Source organism: Olea europaea, unplaced genomic scaffold (genome assembly GCF_002742605.1).
Source record: "Olea europaea var. sylvestris unplaced genomic scaffold, O_europaea_v1 scaffold6, whole genome shotgun sequence".
Lineage (NCBI taxonomy): Eukaryota > Viridiplantae > Streptophyta > Magnoliopsida > Lamiales > Oleaceae > Olea > Olea europaea.
The window spans coordinates 585,924-609,928 of record NW_019264345.1 but is presented as its reverse complement, the minus strand read 5'-3'; positions in this window follow the sequence as shown (position 1 = coordinate 609,928).

Genomic DNA, 24,005 nt, shown 5'->3' with positions numbered 1-24,005 from the left:
AATTTCACTCGCTGGTTGGCACGTGCATTGTTGTCCAGTGTCAATTGGATGGGAAACCGTTTCTAATTTAAACTGTCCAACTGAGTAATGTCACATGGCAAAGTGTAAATTGAAGTGTACGTGTAGTAAGGTTCTTGCCGATTGAACTTTGCTATTTGTACAATGATTTTTTACACGCTTGACACTTGCGTAGTTGACAAGTGTCAATTGGATGGGAAAATCATTTAAAATTTATACTGTCTAACAGGGTAATATCACGCGGCAAAGTGTAAACTAAAATGTAAACCATAGTGTACATGTAGCAAGGTTCTTACCGATCGAACTATGCTATTTGTACACTAATTTTTGACAAGTTGTTTGACACATGCATTGTTGTCAAGTGTCAATTGGATAGAAAAAATATTTGAAATTTAGTCTATTCAATAGGGTAATGTCACGCGGCAAAGTGTAAACTAATGTATGTACACCATAGTGTACATGTAGCAAGGTTCTTATCGATTGAACTTTGCTATTTGTACACTGATTTTTGACACGTTGTTTGGTACTTGTATTGTTGTCAAGTGTCAACTGGATGGGAAAACTATTTGAAATTTAAACTATCCAACAGGGCATTGTCACGTGGCAAAGTGTAAACTAATGTCTACACAACATTTTACATGTAGCAAGGATCTTACCGATTGAACTTTGCTATTCGTACACTGATTTTTAACACATTGTTTGACACTTGCATTATTGTCAAGTGTCAACTGGTTGACAAACTTGTTTGAAATTCAAACTGGTCAATAGGGTAATGTCACGTGGCAAAGTGTAAACTAGAGTGTACATGTGGCAAGGTTCATACAGATTGAACTTTGCTATTGGTACACTAATTTTTGACACTTGCATTGTTGTAAAGTCTCAATTGAATGGGAACACTGTTTGAAAATTAAACTGTCCAGCAGGGTAATGTCACGTGGCAAAGCGGGAACTAAAGTGTACACCATAGTGTACATTTAGCAAGGTCCTTATCGATAGAACTTTGCTACTTGTAACTGATTTTTGATACGTTGTTTGACACTTGTATTGTTGTCAAGTGTTAATTTGATGGGAAACCTGTTTCAAAATTAAATTGTCCCATAGGGTAATGTTAAGTGGCAAAGTGTAAACTAAAGTGTACACCATTGTGTACATGTTTCAAGGTTCCTACCGATTGGACTTCGCTATTCGTACACTAATTTTTGACACGTTGTTTGACACTTGCATTGTCATCAAGTGTCAATTGAATGGAAAAATTTAAACTGTCTAATAGGGTAATGTCACATGGCAAAGTATGAATTAAAGTGTACATGTAGCAAGGTTCATACCGATTGAACTTTCTATTTGTACACTAAGTTTTGACACATTGTTTGACACTTGGATTTTTGTCAAGTGTCAATTGGATGGGCAAACCATTTGAAATTTATACTATCCAACAGGGTAATATCACGTGGCAAAGTGTAAACTAAATTGTGTACACCATAGTGCACTTGTCTTAAGGTTCTTACCGATTGAACTTTTCTATTTGTACACTGATTTTTGACACGTTGTTTGACACTTGCATTGTTGTCAAGTGTAAATTGGATTGGAAAACTATTTGAAATTTAAGCTGTCCAACATGGTAATGTCACATGGTAAAATGTACATTAAAGTGTACACCATAGTGTACATGTAGCAAGGTCCTTACCGATTGAATTTTGCGATTTGTACTCAGATTTTTGACATGTTATTTGACACTTACATTGTTGTCATGTGTCAATTGGATGGGAAAACTATTTGAAATTTATACTCTCCAATAGGGTAATGTCACGTGGCAAAGTGTAAACTAAAGTATGTACCATAGTGTACAAGTTGTAAGGTTCTTACCGATTGAACTTTGCTATTGTACACTAATTTTTGACATGTTGTTTGACACTTACATTGTTGTCAAGCGTCGATTGGGGGGGAAACTATTTGAAATTTATACTGTCCAGTATGGTAATGTTACGCGGCAAAGTGTAAACTAAAGTTTACACCTTAGTGTACATGTAGCAAGGTCCTTACCAATTGAACTTTGTTATTTGTACGCTGATTTTTGACATGTTTTTTGACACTTACATTGTTGTCAAGTGGCAAAGTGTAAACTAAAGTGTGCAACAAAGTGTACATGTAGTAAGGTCCTTACCGATTGAACTTTGCCATTTGTTAACTAATTTTTTCCTTGTTGTTTGACACTTGTATTGTTGTCAAATGTCAATTGGTTGGGAAAATTGTATGAAATTTAAACTGCCAACAGGGTAATGTCACGTGACAATGTGTAAACTAAAGTGTACACCATTGTGTACATGTAGCAAGGTTCTTACCTATGAAATTTCCTATTTGTACACTGATTTTTCGCATGTTGTGTAACACTTGCATTGTTGTCAAGTGTCAATTGGTTTAAAAAAATATTTGAAATTTAAATTGTCCAACAGGGTAATGTCACGTGGTAAAGTGTAAACTAAAGTGTACATTTAGAAAGGTTCATACCGATCGAACTTCGCTATTTGCACACTAATTTTTGACACGTTGTTTGACACTTGCATTGTTGTCTAGTGTCAATTTGATGGGCAAACTATTTTGAATTTATACTGTCCAATTGGGTAATGTCACCTGGGAAAGTGTAAACGAAAGTGTGCACACCATAGTGTACATGTAGCAAAGTTCTAACCGATTGAACTTTTCTATTTGTACACGGATTTTTGACACGTTCTTTGACACTTGCATTGTTTTCAAGTGTCAATTGGATGGGAAAATTGATTGAAATTTACACTGTCCAACAGGGTAATGTCACGTGGCAAACTGTAAAATAATTTGTACACTATATTGTACATGTAGCAAGGACCTTACCGATTGAACTTTGCTATTTGTACACTGATTTTTGACACGTTGTTTGACACTTGTATTCTTGTCAAGTGTCAATTAGATGGGAAAAATATTTGAAATTTCTATTGTCCAATAGGGTATTGTCACGTGGCAAAGTCTAAACTAAATTGTGTACACCATATTGTACATGTAGCAAGGTTCTTACTGATTGAACTTTGCTATTTGTACACAGATTTTTGACAAGTTATTTGACAATTGCGTTGTTGTCAAGTGCCAATTGGATGGGAAAATAATTTAAAATTTATACTATCCAAGAGGGTAATGTCACGTGGCAAACTGTAAACTAAAGTGTGTACACCATAGTGTACATGTAGCAAGGTTCTTAACGATCGAACTTTGCTATTTGTACACTGATTTTTGACACGATGTTTGACACTTGCGCTCTTGTCAAGTTTCAATTGGATGAGAAAATTATTTGAAATTTCTATTGTCGAATAGGGTAACGTCACGTGGAAAAGTGTAAACTAAAATATGTTCACCAAAGTGTACGTGCAGCAAGGTTCTTACCGATTGAACTTTGCTATTTGTACACAAATTTTTAGCACGTTATTTGACAATTACATTGTTGTCAAGTGTCAATTGGATAGAAAAACTGTTTGAAATTTATACTATCCGGCAGGGTAATGTCACGTGGTAAAGTGTAAACTAAAGTATGTACACCATAGTGTACATGTAGGATGGTTCTTACCGATCGAACTTTGCTATTTGTATGCTGATTTTTGACACGTTATTTGACCCTTGCATTATTGTCAAGTGTCAATTGGATGGAAAAACTATTTGAAATTTAATCTATTCAATAGGGTAATGTCACGTGGCAAAGTGCAAAGTAAAGCATGTACACCATAGTGTACATGTGGCAAGGTTCTTATCGATTGAACTTTGCAATTTGTACACTGATTTTTGACACGTTGTTTGACACTTGCATTGTTTTCAAGTGTTAACTGGATCGAAAAACTATTTGAAATTTTAACTGTCCAACAAGGTAATGTCACGTGGTAAAGTGTAAACTAAAGTGTACACCAAAGTGTACATGTAGTAAAGTCCTTACCGATTGAACTTTGCTATTTGTAAACTAATTTTTTACACGTTGTTTGACACTTGTATTGTTGTTAAGTGTCAATTGGATGGAAAAACTTTACGAAATTTAGATGTCCAAAAGGGTAATGTCACATGAAAAATTGTAAACTAAAGTGTACACCATTGTGTACATGTAGCAAGGTTCTTACAAATTGAACTTTACCATTTGTACACTGATTTTTGACACGTTATTTTAAAATTGTATTGTTGTCAAGTGTCCATTGGATGGGAAAATTGTTTGAAATTTATACCGTCTAACAAGGTAATGTCACGTGGTAAATTGTAAACTAAAGTGTGTTCACCATAGTGTACATGTAGCAAGGTTCTTACCGATCGAACTTTGCTATTTGTACACCGATTTTTGACACGTTGTTTGACACTTGCATTCTTGTCAGTTGTCCATTGGATGGAAAACTGTTTGGAATTTCTATTGTCCAACAGGGCAATGTTACGTGACAAAGTGTAAACTAAAATGTGTACACCATAGTGTACATGTAGCAAGGTTCTTACCGATTGAACTTTGCTATTTGTACACAGATTTTTGACACGTTATTTGACAATTGAATTTTTGTCAAGGATCAATTGGATGGGAAAACTATTTAAAATTTATATAGTCCAATAGGGTAATGTCACGTGGCAAACTGTAAACTAAAGTATGTACACCATAGTGTACATATGGCAAGGTTCTTATCGATCGAACTTTACTATTTGTACGCTGATTTTTGATATGTTGTTTGACACTTGCATTGTTGTCAACTGTCAATTGGATGGAAAACGTTTTTGAAAATAAATCTATCCAATAGGGTAATGTCACGTGGCAAAGTGCAAACTAAAGTATGTACACCATAGTGTACATGTAGCAAAGTTCTTATCGATTGAACTTTGCTATTTGTAAACTGATTTTTAACACGTTGTTTGACACTTGCATTGTTGTCAAGTGTCAACTGGATGGGAAAACTATTTGAAATTTAAACTGTCCAACAGGGTAATGTCACGTGGTAAAGTGTAAACCAAAGTGTGTACACCGTAGGGTACATGTAGTGAGGTTCTTACCGATTGACCTTTTTCTATTTGTACACTAATTTTTGCCACATTGTTTGACACTTGCATTGTTGTCAAGTGTCAATCAGTTTGGAGAATTGTTTGAAATTTTAGTTGTCCAACTGGGTAATGTCACGTGGCAAAGTGTAAACTAAAGTGTACACCATCGTGTAAATGTAGCAAAGTCCTTACTCATTGAACTTTGGTTTTTGTGCACTAATTTTTGACATGTTATGTGACACTTGCGTTCTTGTCAAGTGTCAATTGAAGGGGAAAACTATTTGAAATTTATATTGTCCAATAGGGTAATGTCACATGGCAAAGTGTAAACTAATATGTGTACACCATAGTAAGGTTCTTACCGATTGAACTTTGCTATTAGTGCACAGATTTTTGACACATTGTTTGATAATTGCATTGCTATCAAGTGTCAATTGGATGGGAAAACTGTTTGAAATTTATACTGACCAATAGTGTAATGTCACGTGGTAAAGTGTAAACTCAAGTTGTAAACCATAGTGTACATGTACCAAGGTTCTTACTGATCGAACTTTGCTATTTGTACACTGATTTTTAACACGTTGTTTGACACTTGCATTATTGTCAAGTGTCAATTAGATGGGAAAACTATTTGAAATTTATAATGTCGAATGGGATAATGTCACATGACAGAGTGTAAACTAAAGTGTGCACACTATGGTGTAAATGTAACAAGGTTCTTACCGATTGAACATTGCTATTTGTACACTGATTTTTGACACGTTGTTTGACACTTGCATTGTTGTCAAGTGTCAATTGGACGGGAAAACTGTTTGAAATTTAAACTGTCCAATAGAGTAATGACACGTGCCAAAGTGTAAACTAAAGTGTACACCATTGTGTACATGTATCAATATTCTTACCGAATGAACTTCGCTATTTGTACACTTATTTTTGACACGTTGTTTGACACTTGCATTATTTTCGAGTGTCAATTGGATGGAAAAACTGATTAAACCTTAAACTGTCCAACAGGGTAAAGTCAATTGGCATAGTGTAAACTAAAGTGTACACCATAGTGTACATGTAGCAAGGTTCTTACCGATTGAACTTTGTTATTTGTACACTGATTTTTGACACGTTGTTTGACATTTGCACTATCGTTGAGTGTCAATTAGATGGAAAAACTATTTGAAATTTAAACTTCCCAAAAGGGTAATGTCACATGGCATAGTGTAAACTAAAGTGTACACCATAGTGTACATGTAGCAAGGTTCTTACCGATTGAACTTTGTTATTTGTACACTGATTTTTGACACGTTGTTTGACACTTGTATTGTTGTCAAGTGTCAATTGGATGGGAAAATTGTTTGAAATTTCTACTGTCCAATAGGGTAATGTCACGTGGCAAAGTGTAAACCAAAGTGTGTACACCATAGTGTACATGTAGCATGGTTCTTACCGACTGAACCTTTCTATTTGTACACTAATTTTTGCCACATTGCTTGACACATGCATTGTTGTGAAGTGTCAATTGGATCTGAAAATTGTTTGAAATTTAAGTTGTCCGATTGGGTAATGTCACGTAGCAAAGTGTAAATTAAAGTGTACACCATAGTGTACATGTAGCAAGGTCCTTATCGACTGAACTTTGTTATTTGTACACTAATTTTTCACACGTTGTTTGACACTTGCATTGTTGTTGAGTGTCAATTGGATGGAAAAACAGTTTGAAATTTAAACTGTCCAATAAGGTAATGACACATGGCAAAGTGTAAACTTAAGTGTACACCATAGTGTACATGTCTCAATGTTCTTACCGATTGAACTTTGCTATTTGTACACTGATTTTTGACATGTTGTTTGACACTTACATTGTTGTCGAGTGTCAATTAGATGGAAAAACTGTCTGAAATTTTTATTGTCGAAAGGGATAATGTCACGTGACAGAGTGTAAACTAAAGTGTGTAAACTATGGTGTAAATGTAGCAAGGTTCTTACCGATTGAACATTGCTAGTTGTACACTAATTTTTGACACGTTGTTTGACAATTGCATTGTTGTCAAGTGTCAATTGGATGGGAAAACTATTTGAAATTTAAACTGTCGAACATGGTAATAACACGTGGGAAAGTGTAAACTAAAGTATACACCATAGTGTACATGTCTCAATCTTCTTATCAAATGAACTTCGCTATCTGTACACTGATTTTTGACACGTTGTTCCACACTTGCATTGTTGTCGAGTGTCAATTGGATGAAAAAATTGATTGAAATTTAAACTGTCCAACAGGGTAATGTCACGTGGTAAAGTGTAAACTAAAGTCTACACCATAGTGTACATGTAGCAAGGTTCTTACCGATTGAACTTTGCTATTTGTACACTGATTTTTGACACGTTATTCGACATTTGCATTGTTGTCCAGTGTCAATTGGATGGAAAAATTGTTTGAAATTTAAACTGTCCAATGGGGTAATGACACATGGCTAAGTGTAAACTAAAGTGTGCACCATAGTGTACATGTCGCAATGTTCTTATCGAGTGAACTTCGCAATTTGTACCCTGATTTTTGACACATTGTTTGACACTTGCATTGTAGTCAAGTGTCAATTGGATGGAAAAACAGATTGAAATTTAAACTGTCCAATAGGGTAATGTCACGTGGCAAAGTTTAAACTAAAGTGTACACCATAGTGTGTACGTAGAAAGGTTCTTACCGATTAAACTTTGCTATTTGTGCACTAATATTTGACACGTTGTTTAACACTTGTATTATTGTCAAGTGTCAGTTGGATGGGAGAACTGTGTGAAATGTAATATATCCAACAGGGTAATGTTACGTGGCAAAGTGAAAAATAAAATGTGTACACCATAGGGTACATGTAGGAAGGTTCTTACCGATTGAACTTTGTTATTTGTACACTGATTTTTGAGACATTGGTTGGCGCTTACATTGCTGTCAAGTGTCAATTGGATGGGAAAACAATTTGAAATTTATAATATCCCGTAGGGTAATGTCACGTGACAAAGTGTAAACTAAAGTATGTACACCATAGTGTAAATGTAGAAAGGTTCTTACCAATTGAACTTTGCTATTTGTATACTGATTTTTCACACGTTGTCTGACACTTGCATTGTTGTTGAGTGTCAATTGGATGGAAAAATAGTTTGAAATTTAAACTGTCCAACAAGGTAATGACACATGGCAAAGTGTAAACTTAAGTGTACACCATAGTGTACATGTCTCAATGTTCTTACCAATTGAACTTTGCTATTTGTACATTGATTTTTGACATGTTGTTTGACACTTACATTGTTGTCGAGTGTCAATTAGATGGAAAAACTGTTTGAAATTTAAACTGTCGAACAGGGTAATGTCACATGGCAACTTGTAAACTAAAGTGTACACCATAGTGTACATGTAGCGAGGTTCATACTGATTAAACATTACTATTTGTACAATGATTTTTGACGCGTTGTTTGACACTTACGTCGTTGTCAAGTGCCAATTGGATGAGAAAACTGTTTGAAATTTAAACTTTTCGATAGGGTAATGACACGTGGCAAAGTTTAAACTAAAGTGTACACCATAGTTTACATGTCTCAATGTTCTTACTGATTGAACTTTGCTATTTGTACACTGATTTTTGACACGTTGTTTGACACTTGCATTATTGTCCAGTGTCAATTGGATTGAAAAATTGTTTAAGATTTAAACATTCCAACAGGGTAATGTCACATGGCAAAGTGTAAACTAAGATGTACACCATAGTGTGCATGTAGCATGGTTCTTACATATTGAACTTTGTTATTTGTACACTGATTTTTGACACGTTATTTGACACTTGCATTGTTGTCAAGTGTCAATTGGATGGGAAAACCATTTGAAATTTAAACTGTCCAATAGGATAATATCTTATGGCAAAGTGTAAACTAAAGTGTACACCGTAGTGTACTTGTAGCAAAGTTCTTACCAATTGAACTTTGCTACTTGTACACTGATTTTTGAAACGTTGTTTGACACTTGCATTATTTTTAAGTGTCAATTGGATGCAAAAATTATTTGAAATATATGCTGCCTAATGGGGTAATGTCAAGTGGCAAAGTGTAAATTAAAGTGTACATCATAGTGTACATGTTACAAGGTCCTTACTGATTGAACTTTGTTATTTGTGCATTGATTTTTGACACGTTGTTTGACACTTGCGTTCTTGTCAAGTGTCAATTGGATGGGAAAATTGTAAGAAATTTATACTGTCCAACAGGGTAATGTCACGTGGCAAAGTGTAAACTAAAATATGTACACCATAGTGTACATGTAGCAAGGTTTTTATCAATTGAACTTTGCTATTTGTACACTGATTTTTGACACATTGATTGACACTTGTATTATTGTCAAGTGTCAAGTCGATGGGAAAATCGTTTGAAATTTATGCTATGAAACAGGGTAATGTCATGTGGCAAAGTGTACATGTAACAAAGTTCTTACCGATTGAACTTTGCTATTTGTACACCGATATTTGACACGTTGTTTGACACTTGCTTTGTTGCCAAGTGTCAATTCGATGGGAAATCTATTTGAAATTTAAACCATCCAACAGGGTAATGTCACGTGGCAAAGTTGCTTTGTTGCCAAGTTGTTTGACACGTTGTTTGATACTTGCATTGTTGTCAAGTGTCAATTCGATGGAAAAAATCTTTGAAATTAATACTATCCAACGGGGCAAAGTCGTGTGGCAAAGTGTAAACTAAAGTGTACACCATAGTGTACATGTAGCAAGATTCTTACCGATTGAACTTTACTATTTGTAAACAGATTTTTGTCACGTTGTTTGACACTTGGATTGTTGTCAAGTGTCAATTGGATCGGAAAACTATTTGAAATTTTTACTATCCAACAGACTAGTGTCATGTGGCAAAGTGTAAAGTAAAGTGTACACCAGAGTGTATATGTAGCAAGGTCCTTACCGATTGAACATTGCTCTTTGCACACTGATTTTTGACACGTTTGATAGTTGCATTGTTGTCAAGTGTCAATTGGATGGAAAAACTATTTGAAATTTAAATTGTCCAATAGGGTAATGTCATGTGGCAAAGTGTAAACTAAAGTGTACACCATAGTGTAATGTAGCAAGGTCCTTGTCGATTGAACTTTGCTATTTGTACACAGATTTTGGACACATTGTTTGACACTTATATTGTTATCTAGTGTCAATTGGATGGGATCATTGTTTGACATTTAAACTGTCCAATAGGGTAATGTCACATGGCAAAGTGTAAATTAAAGTGTACACCATATGTACATGTATCAAGGTTCTTACCGATTGAACTTGTAAAATGATTTTTGATACGTTGTTTAACACTTACATTGTTGTCAAGTGTCAATTGGATCAAAAAATTGTTCGAAATTTATACTGTCTAGCAGGGTAATGTCACGTGGCAAAGTGTAAACTAAAGTGGACAACATAGTGTACATGTAGCTAGGTCCTTCCCGGTTGAACATTGCTATTTTACACTGATTTTTGACACATTGGTAGACACTTGCATTGTTGTCTAGAGTCAATTGGATGGGGAAACTGTTTGAAATTTAAATTGTCCAACAGCATAATGTCATGTGGCAAAGTACAAACTAAAGTGTTCACCATAGTGCACATGTTGCTAGATCCTTACCGATTGAACATTGTTATTTGTACACAGATTTTTGCCATGTTGTTTGACACATGCATTGTTGTCAAGTCTCTATTCGATTGGAAAACTCTTTGAAATTAATACTATCAAACTGGGTAATGTCACGTGGCAAAGTGTAAACTAAAGTGTACACCATAGTGTACATGTAGCAAAGTTCTTACCGATTGAACTTTTCTATTTGTGCACTGATTTTTGACACGTTGTTTAACACTTGGATTGTTGCCAAGTGTTAATTGGATGGGAAAACTGTTCAAAATTTATATTGTCCAACAGGCTAATGTCATGTGGTAAAGTGTAAACTAAAGTGTACACCATAGTGTACATGTAGCAAGGTTCTTACCGATTGAACATTGCTCTTTGCACAATGATTTTTGACACGTTTGACACTTGCATTGTTGTCAAGTGTCAATTGGATGGGAAAACTATTTGAAGTTTAAACTGTCCAATAGGATAATGTCATGTGACAAAGTGTAAACTAAAGTGTACACCATAGTGTAATGTAGCATGGTCCTTGCCGATTGAACTTTCCTATTTGTACACAGATTTTGGACACATTGTTTGACACTTGCATTGTTGCCTAGTGTCAATTGCATGGGACAATTGTTTGACATTTAAACTGTCCAATAGAGTAATGTCACGTGGCAAACTATAAATTAAAGCGTACATCATATGTACATGTAGCAAGGTTCTTAACAATTGAACTTTGTTATTTGTACACCGAGTTTTCACACATTGTTTCACACTTGCATTGTTGTCAAGTGTCAATTGGACCAAAAACTGTTCAAAATATATACTGTTTAACAGGGTAATGTCACGTGGCAAAGTGGAAATTGAAGTGGAGACCAAAGTGTACAAGTAACTAGGTCCTTTCCGGTTGAACATTGCTATTTATACACTAATTTTTGACACATTTGTTGACACTTGCATTGTTGTCAAGAGTCAATTGGATGGGAAAACTATTTGAAATTTAAACTGTCCAACAGGGTAATGTCACGTGGCAAAGTGTGAACTAAAGTGTACACCATAGTGTACATGTAGCAAGGTTCTTGCCGATTGAACTTTGCTATTTGTACACCATTTTTTGACATATTGTTTGACACTTGCATTGTTGTTTTGTATCAATTGGATCGAAAAACTGTTTGAAATTTATATTGTCTAATAGGGTAATTTCACGCGGCAAAGTGTAAACTAAAGTGTACATCATATTGTACATGTAGCTAGATCCTTACTGATTGAACATTGTTATTTGTACACTGATTTTTGACATGTTGTTTGACACTTGCATTGATATCAAGTGTCAATTCGATGCGAAAGCTCTTTGAAATAAATGTTATCTAACATGGTAATGTCACGTGGCAAAGTGTAAACTAAAGTGTCCACCATAGTGTACATGTAGAAAGGTTCTTATCGAGTGAACTTTGCTATTTGTACACTGATTTTTGACATGTTATTTGACACTTGCATTGTTATCAAGTGTCAATTGAATGGGAAAATTGTTGGAAATTTAAATAGACCAATAGGGTAATGTCACATGGCAAAGTGTAAACTAAAGTGTACACCATAGTGTAATGTCGCAAGGTCCTTGCCAATCGAACTTCGCTATTTGTACGCAGATTATGGACAAGTTGTTTGACACTTGCATTGTTGTCTAGCATTAGTTAGATGGGAAAACTGTTTGAAATTTAGACTGTCCAACAGGGTAATGTCACGTGGCAAAGTGTAAATTAAAGTGTACACCATAGTATACATATAGCAAGGTTTTTATCGATTGAACTTTGCTATATGTACAATGATTTTTGAGACATTGTTTGACACCTGCATTGTTGTCAAGTGTCAATTGGATGGAAAAACTATTTGAAATTTGAACTGTCCAACAGGGTTGTGTCACGTGGCAAAGTATAAATAGAAGTGTACGTGTCGCAAGGTTCTTACCGATTGAACTTTGCAATTTGTACACAAATTTTTGACACGTTGCTTGACACTTGCATTGTTGTCAAGTGTGAGTTGGTTGGGAAGACTATTTGAAATTTAAACTGTCCTCCAGGGTAATGTCATGTGGCATAGTGTAAACTAAAGTGTATACCATAGTGTACATGTAACAAGGTTCTAACCAATTGAACTTTGCTATTGTAAGCCGATTTTTGACATGTTGTTTGACACTTGCAATTTTGTCAAGTGTCAATTGGATGGGAAAACTGTTTGAAATTTAAATACTCCAACAGGGTAATGTCACGTGACAAAGTGCAAACTAAAGTGTACACCATTGTGTACATGTAGCAAGGTTCTTACCGATTGAACTTTGCTATTTGTACACAGATTTTTAACATGTTGCTTGACCCTTGGATTGTTGTCAAGTGTCAATTGGATGGGACACTATTTGAAATTTAAATAGTCGAGTAGGGCAATGTGACATGGCAAAGTGTAAATTAAAGTGTACACCATAGTGCACATGTAGTATGGTTCATACTGAGTGAACTTTGCTATTTGTACACTGATTTTTGACATGCTGTTTGACACTTGCATTTTTGTCAAGTGTCAATTGGATGGGAAAAGTGTTAGAAATTTAAACTGACCAACAGGGTAATGTCACATGGCAAAATGTAAACTAAAGTATACACCAATGTGTAATGTCACAAGGTTCTTGCCAATTGAACTTTGTTATTTGTACTTAGATTTTGGACACGTTGTTTGACACTTACATTGTTGTCCAGTGTCGGTTAGATGGAAAAACTATTTAAAATTTAAACTGTCAAACAGGGTAATGTCACGTGACAAAGTGTAAACTAAAGTGTACACCATAGTGTACACTATGGTGAACATTTTAGTTTATACTTTGCCACGTGACATTACCTCGTTGGACAGTTTAAATTTCAAATAGTTTTCTCATCCAATTGACACTGGATAACAATGCAAGTGTCAAACAAAGTGTCAAAAATTAGTTTACAAATAGTAAAGTTCAATCAGTAAGAACCTTGCTACATGTACATTATGGTGTACACTTTAGTTCACACTTTCCCATGTAATATTGCCCTGTTCAACAATATAAATTTCAAACATATTTCCCATCCAATTGACACTTGACGACAATGCAAGTGTCAAATATCATGTCAAAAATCAGCGTACAAATAGCGATGTTCAATCGGTAAGAACCTTGCGGCATGTACACTATGGTGTAAACTTTAGTTTACACTTAGCTACATGACACTACCTTGCAAGACAGTTAAAATTTCACACAAGTTTTCCATCCAATTGACACTACAGAACAATGCAAGAGTCAAATATAGTGTCAAAAATAAGTATACAAATAGCAAAGTTCAATCGGTAAGAACCTTGCGGCATGTACACTATGGTGTACACTTTAGTTTACACTTAGCTACATGACACTACCTTGCAAGACAGTTAAAATTTCACACAAGTTTTCCATCCAATTGACACTACAGAACAATGCAAGAGTCAAATATAGTGTCAAAAATAAGTATACAAATAGCAAAGTTCAATCGGTAAGAACCTTGCGGCATGTACACTATGGTGTACACTTTAGTTTACACTTTGCCTCGTGATAATACCATGTTGGACAGTTTAAATTTCAAACAGTTTTCTCATCCAATTGGCACTTCACAACAATGCAAGTGTCAAACAAAGCGTTAAAAATTGGTGTACAAATAACAAAGCTCAATCGGTCAGAACCTTGCTACATGTGCACTTTGGTGTACACGTTAGTTTACACTTTGCCATGTGACATTAAACTATTGGACAGTTTACATTTCAAACAGTTTTCCCATCCAATTGACACATAACAACAATGCAAGTGTCAAACAACGTGTCAAAAATCAGTGTACAAATAGCAATGTTCAATCGGTAAGAACCTTGCGGGATGTACACTATGGTGTACACTTTAGTTTACACTTTACCACATGACGTTACCCTGTTGGAAAGTTTAAATTTCAAATATTTTCCCATCCAATTGATACTTGACAACAATGCAAGTGTCAAACGTGTCAAAACTTAGTTTACAAATAGTAAAGTTCAATCGGTAAGGAGCTTGCTATATGTACACTTTGGTTTACAGTTTAGTATGCACTTTGCCACGTGACATTACCCTGTTGGACAGTTTAAATTTCCAATAGTTTTCCCATCCAATTGACACTTGACAAGAATGCAAGTGTCAAATAACGTGTCAAAAATTAGTGTACAAATAGAAAAGTTCAATCGGCGAGAACCCTGCTACATGTACACTATGGTGTACACTTTCGTTTATACTTTGCCACGTGATATTACGCTGTTCGACAGTTTAAATTTCAAATAGTTTTCCCATCTAATTGACACTTGATAACATTGCAAGTATCAAACAACGTGTCAAAGATCAGCATACAAATAGCAAAGTTCAATCGGTCAGAACCTTGCGTCACGTACACTATGGTGTAAACTTTAGTTTACACATAGCTACGTGACACTACCCTGCAAGACAACTTAAATTTCACACAATTTTTCCATCCAATTTACACTATAGAACAATGCAAGCGTAAAAAAAAGTGCCAAAAATCAGTATACAAATATCAAAGTTCAGTCGGCAAGAACCTTGCTACGTGTACACAATGGTGTACACTTTAGTTTACACTTTGCCTCGTGATAATACCCTATTGGACAGTTTAAATTTCAAACTATTTTCTCATCCAACTAACACTTGATAATAATGCAAGTGTCAAACAACGTGTCGAAAATCGGTGTACAAATAGCAAAGCTCAATCGATCAAAACCTCGCTATATGTACACTTCGGTGTAAACTTTAGTTTACACTTTGCCACGTGACATTGCCCTACTGGACAGTTTAAATTTCAAACTTTTTTCCCATCCAATTGACACTTGACAACAATGCAAGTGTCAGACAACGTGTCAAAAATCAATGTACAAATAGCAATGTTCAATCGATAAGAACCTTGCGGCATGTACACTATGGTGTACATTTTAGTTTACACTTTGCCACGTGACACTACCCTACTAAACAGTTTGAATTTTAAACAGTTTTCCCATCCAATTGACACTTGACAATAATGCAAACATCAAACATTGTGTCAAAAATCAGTTTACAAAAAGCAAAGTTCAATCGATAAGAACGTTGCGGCCTGTACACTATGGTGTACACTTTAATTTACACTTCCCACGTGACACTGCCCTGCTGGATAGTTTAAATTTCAAATAGTTCTCCCATCCAATTGACACTCGACAACAATGTAAGCATCAAAAAACGTGTCAAAAATCAGTGTACACCAACAAAGTTCAATCGGTAAGAACCTATCCACATGAACACTATGGTGTACATTTTAGTTTACACTTTGCCACGTGACATAACCCTGTTGGATGGTTTAAATTTCAAATAGATTTCCCATCGAATTGACACTTGGAAACAAAGCAAGTGTCAAACAACATGCCAAATATCGGTGTACAAATAGCAAAGTTCAATCGGTAAGAACCTTGCTACATGTACACTATGGTGTACACTTTGCCACATGACGTTACCCTGTTCCATAGCATAAATTTCAAACAGTTTTCCCATCGAATTGACACTTGACAATAATACAAGTGTCAAACAATGTGTCAAAAATCAGTGTACAAATAGCAAAGTTCAATTGATAAGAACCTTGCTACATGTACACTATGGTGTACACATTTTAGTTTACACTTTGCCACGTGACATTACCTTGTTGGACAGTATATAAATTTCTTACAATTTTCCCATCCAATTGATGCTTGACAAGAACGTAAGTGTCAAACAACGTGTCAAAAATCAATGTACAAATAGCAAAGTTCAATCAGTAAGGACCTTGTAACATGTACACTATAATGTACACTTTAATTTACACTTTGCCATTTGACATTACCCCATTAGGCAGCATAAATTTCAAATAGTTTTTCCATCCAATTGACACTTGACAACAATGCAAGTGTCAAACAACGTGTCAAAAATTAGTGTACAAGTAGTAAAGTTCAATTGCTAAGAATGTTGCTACAAGTACACAACGATGTTCACTTTAGTTTACACTTTGCCACATGATATTATCCTATTGGACAGTTTAAATTTCAAACGGTTTTCCCATCCAATTGACACTTGACAACAATGCAAGTGTCAAATAATCTATCAAAAATCAGTGTACAAATAACAAAGTTCAGTTCAATAGGTAAGAACCATGTTACATGTACACTATGGTATACATCTTAGTTTACACTTTGCCATGTGACATTACCCTCTTGGAAAGTTTAAATCTCAAACAATTTTTCAATCCAATTGACACTGGACAACAATGCAAGTGTCAAACAACGTGTCAAAAATCAGTGTACAAATAGCAAAGATCAATCAATCAGAACCTTGTTACATGTACACTTTGGTGTGCACTTTAGTTTACACTTTGCCACGTGACATTGCCCTGCTGGACAGTTTAAATTTTAAACTTTTTTCCCATCCAATTGACATTTGACAACAATGAAAGTGCCAAACAACGTGTCAAAAATCAATGTACAAATAGCAATGTTCAATCGATAAGAACCTTGCGGCATGTACACCATGGTGTACACTTTAGTTTACACTTTGCCACATGACACTACCCTACTGGACAGTTTAATTTCAAACAGTTTTCCCATCCAATTGACAATTAAAAACAATGCAAGTGTCAATCAATGTATCAAAAATTAGTTTACAAATAGCAAAGTTCAATCGAAAAGAACGTTGCGGCATGTACACTATGGTGTACACTTTAATTTACACTTTTCCACGTGACACTGCCCTGCTGGACAGTTTAAATTTCAAATAGTTTTCCCATCCAATTGACCCTCGAAAACAATGTAAGCATCAAAAACCGTGTCATAAATCAGTGTACACTAGCTAAGTTCAATCGGTAAGAACCTATCCACGTGTACACTATGGTGTACAGTTTAGTTTACACTTTGTCACGTGACATTACCCTGTTGGATGGTTTAAATTTCAAATAGATTTCCCATCGAATTGACACTTGGCAACAAAGCAAGTGTCAAACAACGTGTCAAATATCGGTGTACAAATAGCAAAGTTCAATCGGTAAGAACCTTGTTACATGTACACTTTGCCACATGACATTACCCTGTTGCATAGCATAAATTTCAAACGGTTTTCCCATCGAATTGACACTTGACAATAATATAAGTGTCAATCAATGTGTCAAAAATAGTGTACAAATAGAAAAGTTCAATTGATAAAAACCTTGCTACATGTACACTATGGTGTACATATTTTAGTTTACACTTCGCCACGTGACATTACGCTGTTGGACAGTATAAATTTCTTACAATTTTCCCATCCAATTGACACTTGAGAAGAACGCAAGTGTCAAACAACGTGTCAAAAATCAATGTACAAATAGCAAAATTCAATCAGTAAGGATCTTGTAACATATACACTACGATGTACACTTTAATTTACACTTTGCCACTTGACATTACCCCATTAGGCAGCATAAATTTCAAATAGTTTTTTCGTCCAATTGACACTTGACAACAATGCAAGTGTCAAACAACGTGTCAAAAATTAGTGTACAAGTAGTAAAGTTCAATTGCTAAGAACCTTGCTACGAGTACACGACGGTGTTCACTTTAGTTTACACTTTGCCACATGATATTATCCTGTTGGACAGTTTAAATTTCAAATGGTTTTTCCATCCAATTGACACTTCACAACAATGTAAGTGTCAAATAATCTATCAAAAATCAGTGTACAAATAACAAAGTTCAATAGGTAAGAACCATGTTACATGTACACTATAGTGTACATCTTAGTTTACACTTTGCCATGTGACATTACCCTCTTGGAAAGTTTAAATCTCAAACAATTTTTCAATCCAATTGACACTGGACAACAATGCAAGTGTTAAACAACGTGTCAAAAATTAGTGTACAAATAGCAAAGATCAATCAATCAGAACCTTGTTACATGTACACTTTGGTGTGCACTTTAGTTTACACTTTGCCACGTGACATTGCCCTGCTGGACAGTTTAAATTTCAAACTTTTTTCCCATCCAATTGACATTTGACAACAATGCAAGTGCCAAACAACGTGTCAAAAATCAATGTACAAATAGCAATGTTCAATCGATAAGAACCTTGCGGCATGTACACTATGGTGTACACTTTAGTTTAAACTTTGCCACATGACACTACCCTACCGGACAGTTTGAATTTCAAACAGTTTTCCCATCCAATTGACAATTAAAAACAATGCAAGCGTCAAACAATGTATAAAAAATTAGTTTACAAATAGCAAAGTTCAATCGAAAAGAACGTTGTGGTATGTACACTATGGTGTACACTTTAATTTACACTTTCCCACGTGACAGTGCCCTGCTGGACAGTTTAAATTTCAAATAGTTTTCCCATCCAATTGACACTCGACAACATTGTAAGCATCAAAAACCGTGTCATAAATCAGTGTACACTAGCAAAGTTCAATCGGTAAGAACCTATCCACGTGTACACTTTGCCACGTGTCATTACCCTGTTGGACTGTTTAAATTTCAAACAGTTTTCCCATCCAATTGACTCTTGACAGCAATGCAAGTGTTAAACAATGTGTCAAAAATCTGTGTAATAGCAAAGTTCAATCGGTAAGAACCATGCGACATATACACTATGATGTACACTTCAGTTTATACTTTGCCACGTGACACTACTCCATTAGACAGTTCAAATTTGAAACAGTTTTCCCATCAAATTGACAGTTGACAACAATACAGGTGTCAAACAACGTCTCCAAAATCTTTGTACAAATAGCAATGTTCAATCGATAAGAACCTTGCTGCATGTACACAATGGTGTACAATTTAGTTTACAGTTTATCACGTGACATTACCTTGTTGGATAGTTTAAATTTCAAATAGTTTTCCATCCAATTGATACTTGACAACATTGCAAGTGTCAAACAACGTGTCAAAAATCAGTGTACGAACAGCAAAGTTCAATCGGTAAAAACCTTGCTATATGTACACTACTGCGTACACTTTAGTTTACACTTTGCCACGTGACCTTACCCTGTTGGTCAATTTAAATTTCAAATAGTTTTCCCATCCAATTAACATTTCACAACAATGCAAGTGTCAAGCAACGTGTCAAAAATCAATGAACAAATAGCAAAGTTCAATCGTTAAGAACCTTGCTACATGTACACTATGGCGTACACTTTTGTTTACACTTTGCCACGGGACTTTGCCCCGTTAGATAGTATTAATTTCAAAGAGTTTTCCTATCGAATTGACACTTGAAAACAATGCAAGTGTCAAACAATGTGTCAAAAATTAGTGTACAAATAAATAACAATGTTCAATCGATAAGGATCTAGCAACATGTACACTATAGTGTACACTTTAGTTTATACTTTGCCACGTGACATTACGCTGTTGGACAGTTTAAATTTCAAATAGTTTTCCCATCCAATTGACATTGACAACAATGTAAGTGCCAAACGTGTCAAAAATTAGTGTACAAAGAGCAATGTTCAATCGGCAAGGACCTTGCTACATGTACACTGTGGTGTAAACTTTAGTTTACACTTTGCCACATGACATTAGCCTGTTCGAAAGTAAAAATTTTGAATAGTTTTCCCATTCAATTGACACTTGACAATAATCCAAGTGTCAAACAACGTGTCAAAAATCGGTGTACAAATAGCAAAGTTCAATCAGTAAGAATCTTGCTACATGTACACTATGGTGTACACTTTAGTTTACACTTTGCCACGTTGGATAGTATTAATTTCAAAGATTTTTCCCATCAAATTGACACTTGACAACAATGCAAGTATCAAACAACATGGCAAAAATCTGTATACAAATAACAATGTTCAATCGGTAAAGATCTAGCAACATGTACACTATGGTGTACACTTTAGATTACACTTTGCCACATGACATTACCCTGTTGGACAGTTTAAATTTCAAACAGTTTTCCATCCAATTGACTCTTGACAAAAATGCACGTGTCTACCAACGTGTCAAAAATCAGTGTAAATAGCAATGTTCAACCTGGAAGGACCTAGCTATATGTACACTATGGTGTCCACTTTAGTTTAGACTTTACCACGTGACATTACCCTGTTAGACAGTATAAATTTTGAACAGTTTTTCGATCCAATTGACACTTGACAACAATCCAAGTGTCAAACAACGTGTCAAAAATCGTTGTAGAAATAGCAAAGTTCAATCGGCAAAAACCTTGTTGTATGTACATATGGTATACACTTTAGTTTACACTTTCTCACGTGACATTAACCTATTGGACAGTTTAAATGTCAAACAACGTTCCCATCCAATTGACACTAGATAACAATACAACTGTCAAACAATGTATCCAAAATCTGTGTACAAATAGTAAAGTTCAATCGGCAAGGACCTTGCTACATTACACTATGGTGTACACTTTAGTTTACACTTTGTCACATGACATTACCCTTTTGGACAGTTTAAATTTCAAACAGTTTTCCAATCCAATTGACACTTGACAACTATGCACGTGTCAAAAATTAGTGTGCAAAGAGTAATGTTCAATCGGTAAGGACCTTACTACATGTACACCATGGTGTACACTTTAGTTTACACTTTACCACGTAACATTACCCTATTAGACAGTACAAATTTCGAACAATTTTCCCATCCAGTTGACATTTAAACAACAATCCAAGTGTCAAACAACGTGCCAAAAATCGGTGTACAAATAGCAAAATTCGATCGGTAAGAATCTTTCTACGTATACACTATGGTGTGCACTTTAGATTATACTTTACGACGTGACATTATCCTATTGGACAGTTTAAATTTCAAATAGTTTTCCCATCCAATTGACACTTAACAACAATGCAAGTGTCAAACATCGTGTCAAAAATTGGTGTACAAATAACAAAATTCAGTCGGTAAAAACTCTGCTACATGTATAATATAGTGTACACACTTTAGTTTACACTTTGCCACATGACATTATCCTATTGTCAGATTAAATTTCAAACAATTTTCTCATCCATTTGATACTTGACAACAATGCAAGTGTTAAATAACGTGTCAAAAATCAGTGTACAAATAGCAAAGTTGAATCAGTAAGAGCCTTGCTACATGTACACTATGGTGTATACTTTTGTTTCCCCTTTGCCACGTGACATTACCCTGTTGGACAATTTAAATTTCAAACAGTTTTCCCATCCAATTGACACATGACTACAATGCAAGTGTCAAACAACGTGTCAAAAATCTGTGTACAAATAGCAATGTTCAATCGGTTAGGACCTAGCTACATGTACAGTATGGCCTACACTTTCGTTTACACTTTGTCATATGTCATTACCCTGTTAGACAGTATAAATTTTGAGCAGTTTTCCCATCCAATTGAGACTTGTCGATAATGCAAGTGTCAAACAACGTGTCAAAAATCGATGTACAAATAGCAAAGTTCAATCGGTATGAACCTTGCTACATGGACACTATGGTGTACACTTTAGTTTACACTTTGCCACATGACATTACCCTGTTGGACAGTTTAAATTTCAAACAGTTTTTAAATCCAATTGACACTAGACAACAATGCAAGGGTCAAACAACGTGTCCAAAATTTGTGTACAAATAGGAAAGTTCAATTGGCAAGGACCTTGCTACAGTACACTATGGTGTACACTCTAGTTTACACTTTTCCACGTGACAATACCCTGTTGGACAGTTTAAATTTCAAATAACATGTCAAAAATCAGTGTACAAATAGGAAAGTTCATTCTGTATGAACCATGCCACATATACACTATGGTGTACACTTTTGTTTATACTTTACCACGTGACATTACCCTGCTGGATAGTTTAAATTCCAAACAATTTTACGATCCAATTGACAATTGACAACAATGTAAGTGTCAAACAACAAGTCAAAAATCGGTGTACAAATAGTAAAGTTCAATCAGTAAGAACATTTCTACATGTACGCTATGGTGTACACTTCAGTTTATACTTTGCCACATGACACTACCCCACTGGACAGTTCAAATTTCAAATAATTTTCCCATCCAATTGACACTTAACAACAATGCATGCGTCAAACAACGTGTCAAAAATCATTGTACAAATGGCAAAGTTAAATCAATAAGAACATTGCTATATGTACACTATGGTGTACACTTTAGTTTACACTTTGCCACGTGACATTACCCTGTTGGACAGTTTAAATTTCAAACAGTTTTCCCATTTGACGGACACTAGACAACAAAGCTAGTGTCAAACAACGTGTCCAAAATCTGCATACAAATAGCAAAGTTCAATCGTTAAGAACCTTGTGACATGTACACTATGGTGTACACTTTAGTTTACACTTTGCCACGTGACATTACCCTGTTGGACAGTTTAAATTTCAAACAGTTTTCCCATTTGACGGACACTAGACAACAAAGCTAGTGTCAAACAACGTGTCCAAAATCTGCATACAAATAGCAAAGTTCAATCGGCAAGGAGCATGCGACATTACACTATGGTGTACACTTTAGTTTACACTTTGCCATGTGACATTACCCTGCTGGTCAGTTTAAATTCTCAACTGTTTTTCCATCTAATTAACACTTGACAACAATGCAAATGTCAAACAAAATGTCAAAAATCAGTATACAAATAGCAAAGTTCACTCTGTATGAACAATGCTACATGTGTATTATGGTGTACACTTTACTTTACACTTTGCCACGTCACATTGCCCTACTGGACTGTTTAAATTTCAAATAGTTTTCCCATCCAATTGACACTTGATAACAATCTAAGTGTCAAGCAACATGTAAAAAATTTGTGTACAAATAGCAAAGTTTAATCGGTAAGAACCTTGCTACATGTACATTATGGTGTACACTTCAGTTTATACTTTGTCACAAGACATTACCCTGCTGGACTATTTAAATTTCAAATAGTTTTCTCATCCAATTGACACCTGCCAAAAATTCAAGTGTCAAAGAACCTATCAAAAATCGACTTACAACAGCAAAGTTCAATTGGTTAGAACCTTGCTACATGTACACTATGGTATACAGTTTAGTCTACACTTTACCACATGACATTACCCTGGAGGACAGTTTAAATTTCATACAGTTTTCCCAAACAATGTCTTAAAAATCATTGTACAAATAGCAAAGTTCAATCGGTTAGAACCTTGCGACATGTACACTATGATATACACTTCACTTTATATTTTGCCACGTGACACTGCTCCACAAGACAGTTCAAATTTGAAAGAGTTTTCCAATCCAATTGACACTTGACAACAATGCAG